The 12,125-nt window shown below is 38.9% G+C and overlaps 1 protein-coding gene across 1 annotated transcript in view; it reads left to right on the top strand.

Moving 5' to 3' along the window:
- The window catches only part of Sf3a1 (splicing factor 3a subunit 1), a 164,122-nt gene that overhangs the window by 71,078 nt on the left and 80,919 nt on the right, over positions 1–12,125 (top strand). The gene's annotated exons all lie outside the window — the stretch shown is intronic.

Genomic DNA, 12,125 nt, shown 5'->3' with positions numbered 1-12,125 from the left:
AAGGGAAATTATGTACATAACAAAAATTACTTAAAAAGGAAGGGGTGTTTCACATATAGTCCACAGATTTTGCATGTAATCAATAGCGTAAGAGGAAATTGAAAAAAAAAAAACCTCTTGCCTTCCTTTAAACCCCCAGTCTATTCAGTGATTTTTTAAATGATATGCATATCAAAACCTACTCCTGGATGATTAGACTGTAAATATGAAGTTTGGTAGAGATATAGTCAATAGTGTGAGAACCACTACTACTACTACTACTACTACTACTACTACTACTACTACTACTACTACTACTACTACTACTACTACTACTACTACTACTACTACTACTACTACTACTACTACTACTACTACTACTACTACTACTACTACTACTACTACTACTACTACTACTACTACTACTACTACTACTACTACTACTACTACTACTACTACTACTACTACTACTACTACTACTACTACTACTACTACTACTACTACTACTACTACTACTACTACTACTACTACTACTACTACTACTACTACTACTACTACTACTACTACTACTACTACTACTACTACTACTACTACTACTACTACTACTACTACTACTACTACTACTACTACTACTACTACTACTACTACTACTACTACTACTACTACTACTACTACTACTACTACTACTACTACTACTACTACTACTACTACTACTACTACTACTACTACTACTACTACTACTACTACTACTACTACTACTACTACTACTACTACTACTACTACTACTACTACTACTACTACTACTAAACGTTTTCATTCCTCCCCTGAAGGGGGAGGCGGGCCTCTTAGACGGTGTCGCCGTCTCTCAGGCCGAGAGATTTGTTACGGTGAAGGAGATATGCGGAGAAAGTGAGGGGGTGGGCGGCCGTGGCCTATACTAGGAACTGTCCTGGCATTCGCCTTAGTGCAGGAGAATGGAAAACCGTTCTCAGGACAGCCGGCGGGTGGGGCCAGGCGTGAAGTCCGGCACTGTGCCCCAGGCTCGTCTCCCGAATGCAGAGGCATAGAGCCACGGTAGAGCCGTGGCCAACTTTCCTCTGTTCGGCTGGCCGGTCAGAGTACAGAGCTGTTGGACCACGAGCATGCTGTGGCCTCTTAAGGGACGAAACCCAAAAGCCGAAACCCACTCTGCATCTACCGACCATATAAGAGAAAATTGAAAAACCTCTTATGGTCTTCCTATAAACCACAAGTCTGTTCAGTGATTTTTAAAGAGTATGCGTATTGACTCTAAATATGACATTTGGTTGAAATAGAATCAATAATGTAAGAGAAGATTGAAAATACATCTTCTGGTCTTCCTATAAACCCCCAGTCTGTTTAGTGATTTTTAAATGATATGCATATCAAATCCTGGTCCTGAATGAGTACGCTAAATATGAATTTTGGTTAAGATATGTTCAACCGTTCACCCATGATGGTGGGACAAACAGACAGACAGACAGACAGATATAAAAGCTAAAAACTACTGATCTTGGGTCCACGTAAAACTGATAAATATATCAAAATTTGGCAAAATAAATAACATTACAGACAATGTACCCCTTAGAATTTCATTTATAAGATTACAATCCATCCAGTTTTAAGATTTTAAATATTACCTACTAAGACCAGTTTTGTTGAAAACTAAATGTGCCCATTAAGCATATGGCAGGGTAGAGAGAGGAAAAAATATGTGAATGATTAGAAAAAAAACATAACATCCCAGAAGCACTAATTTAAAAAAAATAAGTAGAGGTGTCCAACAAGGGAGTTCTCTTTCCCCTTTGCTCTTCATATCACTCATGGATATTATTTTAAATGAAATCAAAGGAGTAGATAAGAAAGACCTTAATGTATTTGTTTTTGCGGATGTTGCCGTTTAGGAAGAAACTGAGAGAGATGTTTAGAGGAGATTGGTTCTTTGGAACACCAAGTTTAAAGAAAGTTAAATGTGAGCATGGGCAAAACAGTGGTAGTGAAAGTTAGCAGGACAAATACACCTTGTATCCTCACCCTCGAGGGAGAGAGAACTGAATATGTGAATACCTTGAAATATCTGGGGAGTACAATATCAAATGATGGGAGTACGAAGAATGAAGTGTTGAACAGGGTGCAAAAACAATCCAACTTCTTCCAGCAAGTACAGAACATAGTATGGGGTAAGGGAGTTCCTCAGAGGGCTAAACAGACCATGTTTAAGACTTATCTCCTGCCCATCATGACATATAGTCTGGAGAGTTGCATCATACATAAAAGAGAAGTAAGTCAACTGCAAGCTTGTGAATGAAGTTCCTTAGAACAGCTGTACAGAAAATAAGGAAGGACAGAATTCGGAATGATCAGATGTGAAGAGACCTGTAGGTCAGCCGGAGCATGGAAGAAAGGTTGAGCATTGCAAGGCTGAAGTGGCTAGGACATGTTAAGTGGATGCAGGCGACTCGAACACCAAGGAAGTATTTTGAAAAGATCGTTCCAGGATGAAGACTAATTGGACGCCCTAGAAAAAGGTGGTTAGACGAGATAAGAGAGGAGAAACAAGGGATGCTCTAGAGAGAAAAGAAACTTACCAAGACTAATAAATGGAGGCACATCGTTCTTAAACATCCTACCCGGCTGACTGGATGGAATTCATGATGATCATGATGATTATGATGTAACGATGAAATTTGAAAATAATTTTAAAGGGGAATACTGAGGTCTGTCCGTTAAGTTTACCTAAAAGTCATATTTTCACCGTACAAAATGGGAAATTCTCACACATTGGACGCTCGTACTTTTTAAAGCTGAAAAACATATCTTAATATGCTAGCAAATACAGTACTCAGTTTTATTTTTGTTGATTTGCAGTACACACTCTTTCTTTGGATTTTACTTTGGAGATAAAACCCATTTCTTGACAGCTAGCAGAATGACATTGAATAGAATTGTCCAATATTGTCAGTGCATGTTTGCTGTAACAGTGTCCATCTCAAGGATAAACAGAAGTACTAATAGGACCGAGCCTTTGAGGATGTCAGTTGTAATATGAAAGTTGTTGGATGCTTTTGTGTCAACGTAGACTCTTGGACCTGCATAAAGCAGATGCACGAAACTGACAGGTACTCCAGTATAGTATAATGCCTTCAGATCTTGTTGGCACTTGGAAAAGATAGCGAAGCTAGCTAATGGGCCTACCTGAATCTGACTGACAGATCACAGATACCAGTGGACTCTCCCGAAGTAGAGCACAGAGAAGACTCAGGAAGGGAAGGAGGAGTTTCTAGTGACACACTGGACAGAAAGAGAGGTACTGTCAATACCTTTCTCGCTCACATTTGTTCACGTTGTTAAGACATGGCAGGTTGACTATTTTTTGTTAATATTCAATATGTGGATTTGTATTATTCATACACAGAGTGAGTTTTGTCACTGGTGCAGTATACGTTAAGGTTCACTGCAAAAAAGGTCTTGTTTCAGGTGGAAGACAATTTTTGTTGAAAACTAAATATGTCCATTAACCTTTTCACTTCAGTGAAGTGAGAGTGGCCGCGTGGCCTTGGGGACGGTTGCCTATGGTGGCTGGCAATGTCCATTCTACGGGATACCTTCTGGTGTCTACTTTCTCGCTCACATTTGTTCACGTTGTTAAGACATGGCAGGTTGACTATTTTTTGTTAATGTATATAATTCAGTCCAATATCTTTGCGTATATTTTAGCCATTTTCATTAATGCGAAGCTTCGCATCCTTCTTTTAGTTCTGTGGATTTGGACACTGCATTGGCAGACTTAAATCTTTCTTGTCTTCATTTTCTTCAGAGTCACTACCTGGTACGAGGATAACAGCTTCATCTGCGGTATACAGTTTTAAAATATGGTACCACAATGCATTGAAGCTGCCTAGAGAAGCGCTAATACATTGGCAGTGAAGAGCAGTTCGGCAAATGACGAGTGTGAAGGACACACAAACCCTTACCTTTTAATTGATTGCCTCTGACATCTGGGGACTGCAACAGTAACTGAAGACTTACAAGACAATTGCTAAATGTAATGAAGGTTGAACTCGTACATCAGTCTGCCGTAGCACAGAAAACCCGAACAACACACAACTGATACAGGAGTCCACCAGCCGTGTGGTATCGCTCCCATATGAATGCTACAGCAGTCCACTGGAGTAAAAAGGTCAAGTATTGAAAATGTTTTTGAAAATTTTAACATGCAGTTTCCTGTTCACAGCAGACGTCACCCACCCTCATTGGAGGGTCGGCCTTACAAAGGCTTTATCCAGCTGTAATAGCCACGTGTTTCCCTGTACAGTCATAAAAAAATACAAGGAAGAAGGCTGGCCTATCATATATGAAGACAAAACATATGTACATAGCCATTTGCACCTAAAGACCGGACTGATGATAGCACTGCTTTTATGTTATTTTCTTTTCTTTTCTTCGGCGACAGAAGGATGAAAAAGGGGGTAGACATTGTAAGATAATGCCCTGGCTGACCTTATTTAAGTTACACCCCAGCATTTGCCTGGTGTGAAAATGGAAAATGGAAAACCATCTTCAGAGTTGTCAATGATGGAATTCAAACTTACCGTCTTCCAGATGGCAGCTAACAGTAATGCCCCCCTGAAGCTCGCTGCCAACTCGCTTGGTCGGGACTATTCCCTCATGTTTTGAAGTAGACTGACTGGTGATCCAGGATTCATTCCTAACACTTTGCTGATTAATCTGCCCAATGAAGAATATGGAGACTACCTCACGAGTAGTGAGAATTACCTTCACTGGTTAAAAGAAAAGTTGATCCCTAAATTGGAACATAATTTGGGGCTTATAATTCCTATTGCATCATATTACAACACACAAACAAACAGGGTCCCTTCATTAATCTCTAAAAAGATACTGTGAAAACTGGTTGCAAGTTAAGTTAAAAATGTTCTGTTTAATTCCATGCTGAAAGTTCAAGTGTAGGAACTGATTAAATTTCATAAGCTGCAGCACAAAGAAAAAAGAAAAAAAAACCTGAAAATGATTTCTGCAATTACAGAAAGTCATACCTTAATACTTTATGGGACCACCTTTGTTCTTCAAAACAGCAGACTCGTTTCGGCATGGCTTCCACCAAATTCTTGCTAATTTTTTATTTCTTCATCATGAAACGACACCTTGATAAATGAATGTATCTTGCTCACTTTCGTTGATCTATCCAGTTTCGCCATTCTCTTCTTATAAATGACCCATGAATTTTCAGTGGGGTTGATATCGGATGAATTGGTGAGGGAGCAAGCACTTCAGTGTCGTCAAAAAATTTGTTGATCTATTCATGAAGTATATTTTGGGCTTATGCCGTGTAATGAACTATATAAACACTCACTACGCATTTCAAAAGGAACCTTGCCTTTCTTCATCAGGGGACAACAGAGAAATGAAACAACGCATTAAAGGTTGCTAGGAGAAATCAACAAGGAGCTTAAAGTGGTGCCCAAAGATGTAAACGGGATGCCATTTTAGCCCTATGCTAGAGACAATGAATGGCAACAGTAAAGCATCATTCTCTAATGGCTGTTATAATAGGTAGCCATGATTCACTGAGGTTGTAGCCTGTATCACGGTTGAAATTATCTGGGGGTTTACGTATTTCAACCACTTCCCTGATGATTCTTGGGCGATATTGCTTTATACGACATCTGTCCTTAAGGTAGCCCCATAAGTAGTGGTTTGGGTAGATTAGGTCAAGTGATCTGTGGGGCCAAAGATTTTTTAAATTGGCGATCACTGAAGAAAATGGCTACAAGTTTCGTACAGTTGTTACATGTATGACCTATGAAATACCATTAAAATAATAAAAATATACTCAAATCAGTAAAAAGATTAAAATTGGAAAGAAGATATTCATTTTCTGTGAACTGCGATTTTATACGTCTAAAACAATCTAAATGATGATGATGATAATCATTATCTTCTACTTTTCCCATACCTCTGGGGTCACGGTTGCAAACTGTTTCACACCCATTTGGATTTGGCCCTGTTCTACGGTCGGTTGCCTTTCCTGCTGCCAATCCAATGTGGAGGGATGTATTCACTAGTACGTGTTTCTGTGGTGATTCGTAGTGTGGCATGTTGTCTGAATATGAAGAGGAGAGTCTTGGGACAAACATAAACACCCAGTCTCCAAGTTGGAGGAATTAACCTGACACAATTAAAATCCCTGACCTGGCCAGGAATTGAACCTGGGACCCTCTGAATAGAACTCGTAGCTGATCATTCAGCTAAGGAGTCGGATAATAATTCCAGTTCTGCAGGTTTTGCATGTATTGTTCCATTAAAAAATCACTGACCAGGCAAGTTGGCTGTGCGGTTAGGGGTACAGTAGGTTTGAACCCTATTGTCGGCAGCCCTGAAGATAGTTTTTCCTTGTTTCCCATTTTCACACGAGGCAAATGCTGGGGCTGTACCTTATTAAGGCCATGGTCCCTTCCTTCCCACTCCTAGCTCTTCTCTATCCCATCGTCGCCATGAGACCTCTCTGTGTCGGTGTGACGTAAAGCAATTCTGAAAAGAAAATCACTGAATATCTGCATGGTATCATTACAGTATCATTCCATAAGAGAAAATGTCAGGAAAAAATCATTACTGGCTAACGTAATGAAATATCAAAGATCTCCATACTGTACAACTGTAGTAAAAATGAAATGGCGTATGGCTTGTAGTGCCGGGAGTGTCCGAGGACAAGTTCGGCTCACCAGATGCAGGTCTTTTGATTTGACACCTGTAGGCGACCTGCGCGTCGTGATGAGGATGAAATGATGATGAAGACGACACATACACCCAGTCCCTGTGCTAGGGAAATTAACCAATTATGGTTAAAAATTCCCGACCCAGCCAGGAATTGAACCCGGGACCCTTGTGGCCAAAGGCAAGCATGCTAACCATTTAGCCATGGAGCCGGACACAACTGTAGTGTTCAGTACTTACCTGCTTTTTTCCACATTGCAGTAGATAACAGTCTAAGGTAAAAGACTGTCGGTTGTCTTCAAGCATCTCCTTATATGTTGAGAAGCTCCTTGCAATGTCCGCAGTTGCAATTGGGGCATACCGGTACCTAAAATGTCCTAAGGTGCTCGATATTAGCTCCTCCTCAATATTAGGCGTGGTAAAATCTTCCCTTGTCAAAACCTGGATAATAGAGTGCAAGGTTTTGTAGCCACAGTGTTTCTCAATAACCAGTTCTACTTTCATACACACTAGGTCACCAACTTCACTACACTTATCTGCACATACTGCACACACTTGTACTTTCTGCAGTGTTCCAACTAGTGCAATCATCTTTTGTAGAGTCGCTCCTCTTCTCTGAAGGCATATGATAGTTAATGGCAAGGAGCCGAATTTCACTTTGATGTATGCCAATTTTCCTTGTAAATCATCTCTTGAAAGCAGTTTTTGAGCAGAATGTATAGCCATTGAATCTTGAGAATCAAGTGAATCTACAGCACGTTTCACTACATGGAAGACTGGAACAGCATTATTACAAAGGCAGTGATCCACATATCACAGCGTGTGTAATGGTGAGCTGCAGAGGCAGTGAAATACCGGATGCTAGAGAAATAAGTAGTTCTCTCCGTGATGGAGCCTTGACACATACCTTCTTAATATAGACACAAATTTATCATTTTCTGGAAAAGTTGACCTCTTCCATAAATATGTGTAGCATACGAGCAAGGCAAGTTACATGCTCCATTTTGGAGTAAAATGCTTTGATTGTCCTGGCAGCCTTGACAGTATACAATGCAGCATCTGTTACAAAGAGAAAAATGTCATCATGTCTTACACCGTCTGCCCCCAAAACAGAATCATTGATTTGTCGAAAAAAAAGAAAAAGAAAAAAAAGAGTGGGTGAGTGGAATGGTTTACAGATTCCAGAGCTTCAGTTCTGAGTAGGAATTTATCTCTTTCTGAAGTTCCCATGAGTTTGATGGTAATGTGCCAAGCATCTACATCGGTAGTCTCATATGTTGAAACAAGAATTTTCTTTCCGTTGACTCTTTCCCGCATTTTCTGAATTGTTTCATTGTAGCAGGTCAGCAAGTAGTTTTTTCTTACTGTAGTGTTGATTGGGCCGGGGTAGAATGGCCTGTGAACCTACCCAAGAAACTTTTTATTTTTGGATTGTTCCAAAAAGGAATATTTTCAGAAATGAAAACCTCACACAGTCCTTTATGAAAAGCCGCAGAGGTGCCTGTGCTTGTGGATGTGCTCTTAACGAGTAATATTTGATAACTCTTCTTTTGATGACTGTATTCTGAACACCATGCACGTATTTGTTCCAACTGATATGCGATTGAATGGTCAATTTTTTATCAGCTGCTGCTCTCACCTCGCATACTTAACTCTTTGAGACTCTGGTTTTCGAAGCACTGGCATACACCACAATTCAGACTTTCACACACACATTAATAAACCCCATTGTAAATTAATTAACAGGCACATTGTACATTATATTTTTTAAATGGCCTAGTTATGCATGAAGAAATTAAAAAAATACAAAATCAGTGTTCATGGTTAATAGTATTTTTTGTGTGGTATTCCTCAAAATATGATGCTGTATACAGCATTTTGTTACAGTCTTTGCTGTGGTAAATGGTCTTTCTGGTTCTGTTTTGGGCTGATTTTGTAGAGTTTGTCAGCTGAAGGCTGAAAACTTGTCTTTGAAATGAAAGAACTATAGAATTGCTGTATAGTCATTACAGGACATAAGTTACAACTCTCATATTTGTTCCGTACTGAAGTTGACCATATATCAAGAATATTACAAGAACATTTAAAAAGACCACCTTTTCAATACATACCAAGAATCTTATGGTTAAACTTTTATATAATATTATAGTCTTGTTAGGTACATGTTTCACCCTCTATTAGGGGCATCATCAGTCTTAACTCAACCTTAGTCATTGGTCTTGGACCTTAACAATCCTTCTAAGATATAAAGTTTACAATTCATAATCCTTTTAACATCGTGACATCTTAAAATTAACACGCTGGAAAACATCTATAGTCGCGGCCACCAAATTAGGCGGGTCAGAGAAATTACGCTGTTGCCAAGGTTATGTAGCAAATGGCGAAGAAATGTCTAACTGAACACATCATTTCGGACCGCGAGGCAAGTTGTTCTCTCTCTATCTCCTGACGTTACTTCATACAAAGTTTCAAAACAAATTATACTACAAGCTTCAGAAGAGATTGCTGATTTCAGTGGTATAACTATTTTCCATATAAACCACTTCAAATAATTATTAAAAATAAAATCTTGAACGAGTAAATTAAATCCGTAGAGTCATGTATTGAAAATTTCAGTAAGCGGCCAAGTTTTTATTTCTTCAGCCAATAAAATTTTGTCTGCGGGAAAAATGTAAAAAATTGCCTGACTTATATTTTTTATCTGAAACATATTTCCGCGAGTCTTGTAATTTTCCTGCAAAATGGCCCGGAAAGCGATCATGTAAATGTCACTGGCTGAGGCAGTTTGGGGCGTGTGCGCCAGCACAGGCTGCAGGCCGCCGTAAATACTTTCGGATTACATATCAATCCGTATAAGTTTTATTACATTATAACTTTAAATATTTGAATACTGTATATTGTACTGAGTAATATGGGAAAAGAACTACTTTAAAGAATATGTTAACATGAATTTACAATGAATTAAGAATCGGTTTCTAGCTTCAAGGCAGTCTGAGAATTCTTAGTCACTATGATCACACATCTCACTATCCGTCGAGTCGTCATTTACATTGATGATGAATAGCTCCATTCTTTCGTTCTTTATTATTTCCTTGGTCCAATCGTCTGTTTGAAGATTTTCCGCGCGATTGAAGCACTTTTCCCAATCTGCAGCAGTCACACGGTCGATGGCTTCTGACGTGAGTTTTTCTGCGTCCTTTATTTTGAATGCCTTGGTCTCCTCTGCCACTTCTCTCTTGACTTGAGCCCAAAACATTTCACTTTCACTATCCATTTTAACTGCGAGCTCAACGGCTGCATGACAGGGAATGACTCGGGTAAGGTGGCCTGGAGCGGATGGGCTTCAACTAGACAGCACTGCACGATCAGCGTTGCCAATCCGTGCTCGGAGGTAAGTGACTCTCGACCATCTGTCGCTTTGCCGTTCCCATATCTGACGACAGCGCAGTTTTCCTCACCCGCCTAATTTGGTGGCCGCGACAATAAAATGTATGGACAGAATAAATGATGGTTAATGGAAACTTGTGATAAAGTACACTTTTTATTAAAATTTAGAACATGGTCAGTCCTAACTTATGTGGAGTGTAGAATGTCTAAAACCAAGATGGATCTTCTTCAATTTACGCTATCATTGTACCATTAAAAGACGTGGGTCCAATGACACCTTCTTCTAGGGGAACTTTTGTAGTTTAAAACCTGAATGAGACCTTAACTCATGCATGATGTGACCTATGCAACATTAACTTTAAGACCAGAGGCATATGTCGGACCGTGCTGTGCAATTGGATAAGAAGTATTCATTGTAACTTTAGAATAATTAATGTTGTGATAATTGTTAAAGGAAAATCTTGCTTCCTGCCATATGTGTTGATACTGAAAGAATAAAAAGTTCTCGAAAAATCTCAACTGGGACTGTTGTTTAATAGTGAAGCAGTTCTTAATGACGGTTTTGTAAGGACAGTCGGCTCAGTTGTTGTGAGTTGGTTTTTAGCCTTAGATGTGACCGAAAAATTATCTGTAACAAGAGGAAAGTATTGACGGATTAACTTATGTTGTAAGATGACCTCCTTATACACGAACGCCAAATGCGTGTTACTTGTTCATATCGTGTTGGATGCGTCTAACTGTTCTGGTATTGCCTGCTTGACTGACACTTCTACTCCTGGTGTTGTACCGGTGTGGAAGTGGCGGTGAGAAACGTAGAGGGGAAGAGAGTAGGTGAAGCTTTGATCACAGGTGCTGTTGTCTGAGGGGAGTTACTAGGCGTAGCGTGGGAGGACATAGTGTTTAGCACGTTGGAGGGAGCTTTCAAGTATAAAGATTTAAAAATGTAGGGATATGAATCTGTTTCAAACTCAAAATGCATAATAATTTAGGTGTTAATTCATATAAAGAATTTTTAACTTCAGTAACATCATTAAGATTTTGGTTATAATTATATGCTTGGTCAAAAAGTTGTATACATTTTCTAGTTCATTCATAAGTTTTTATTTACCTATACCTCTAATAATACTAAAGTCTGTGTCATTGACTCCCAGGTATCAGTAATTCTAAAATCGAAGATTCACAAGTCCAGACATCAGAAACCTTCATTCTGATGCTAATTTTGAAGACGTTATGTGCGCAGCAGAACATTTGGCATGGAAAGCATTTTGGAATGTAGTTTTAAATTTTCTTAACAACACAAAAGACCCAGCATACAAACAAATGGTACAGAGAATGCTTGTTTCATTCTAAGATTTAGACTGCAGTATGAGCTTAAAGGTGCACATGTTATATTCACGTCTGGACTATTTCCCTGAGAACCTAAGAATGCTGAGCGAAGAATAAGGAAAAAGATTACACCCGGATCTTGGGGAAATAGAATGCAGATATCAAGGGAAATGGAAGAAGAACTTGCTGGCAGATTACTCCTGATTACTTAAGAGAGAAAATCCAACTACAGCTCACAAGCAAAAAGCAACACAAAGAAGTTTCTTAAAATACTTAAAAACCTAAAAGTGAAGATATCAGAAAATTGAAACTCTAGATAATCATTCATGAACATGTAACCAGTAAAACAGTACCAGTACGGGTAAAGCAATGTTTACTGGTGCTCTTAATTATTGTTTTTCCTCAAATGTGTTTACACAATACATTCATTATTATTATATTATTCTCATAAATATAACAGTGTAATATAGGAGTGTTCAGATGAGTAAAAATAAGAAGAATCAAGCATTCCTTACATGTGATGACAGAGTGTATTAATCCTGTATGTATGTCTTATATGTCTTGTATATTAATTTTGATTTTGCAAAGAAACCTGATCTGATAGAGAAAAACTGACTTTAGATCCAGATTCAGCATTCCTAAAATATGAAAAATCACTATTTGAACATTATGCAACGATT

Source organism: Anabrus simplex, chromosome 1 (genome assembly GCF_040414725.1).
Source record: "Anabrus simplex isolate iqAnaSimp1 chromosome 1, ASM4041472v1, whole genome shotgun sequence".
NCBI classification, from domain to species: domain Eukaryota; kingdom Metazoa; phylum Arthropoda; class Insecta; order Orthoptera; family Tettigoniidae; genus Anabrus; species Anabrus simplex.
The sequence above is the reverse complement of the archived record's forward strand: the minus strand, read 5'-3'. Positions and strand labels throughout refer to the sequence as shown.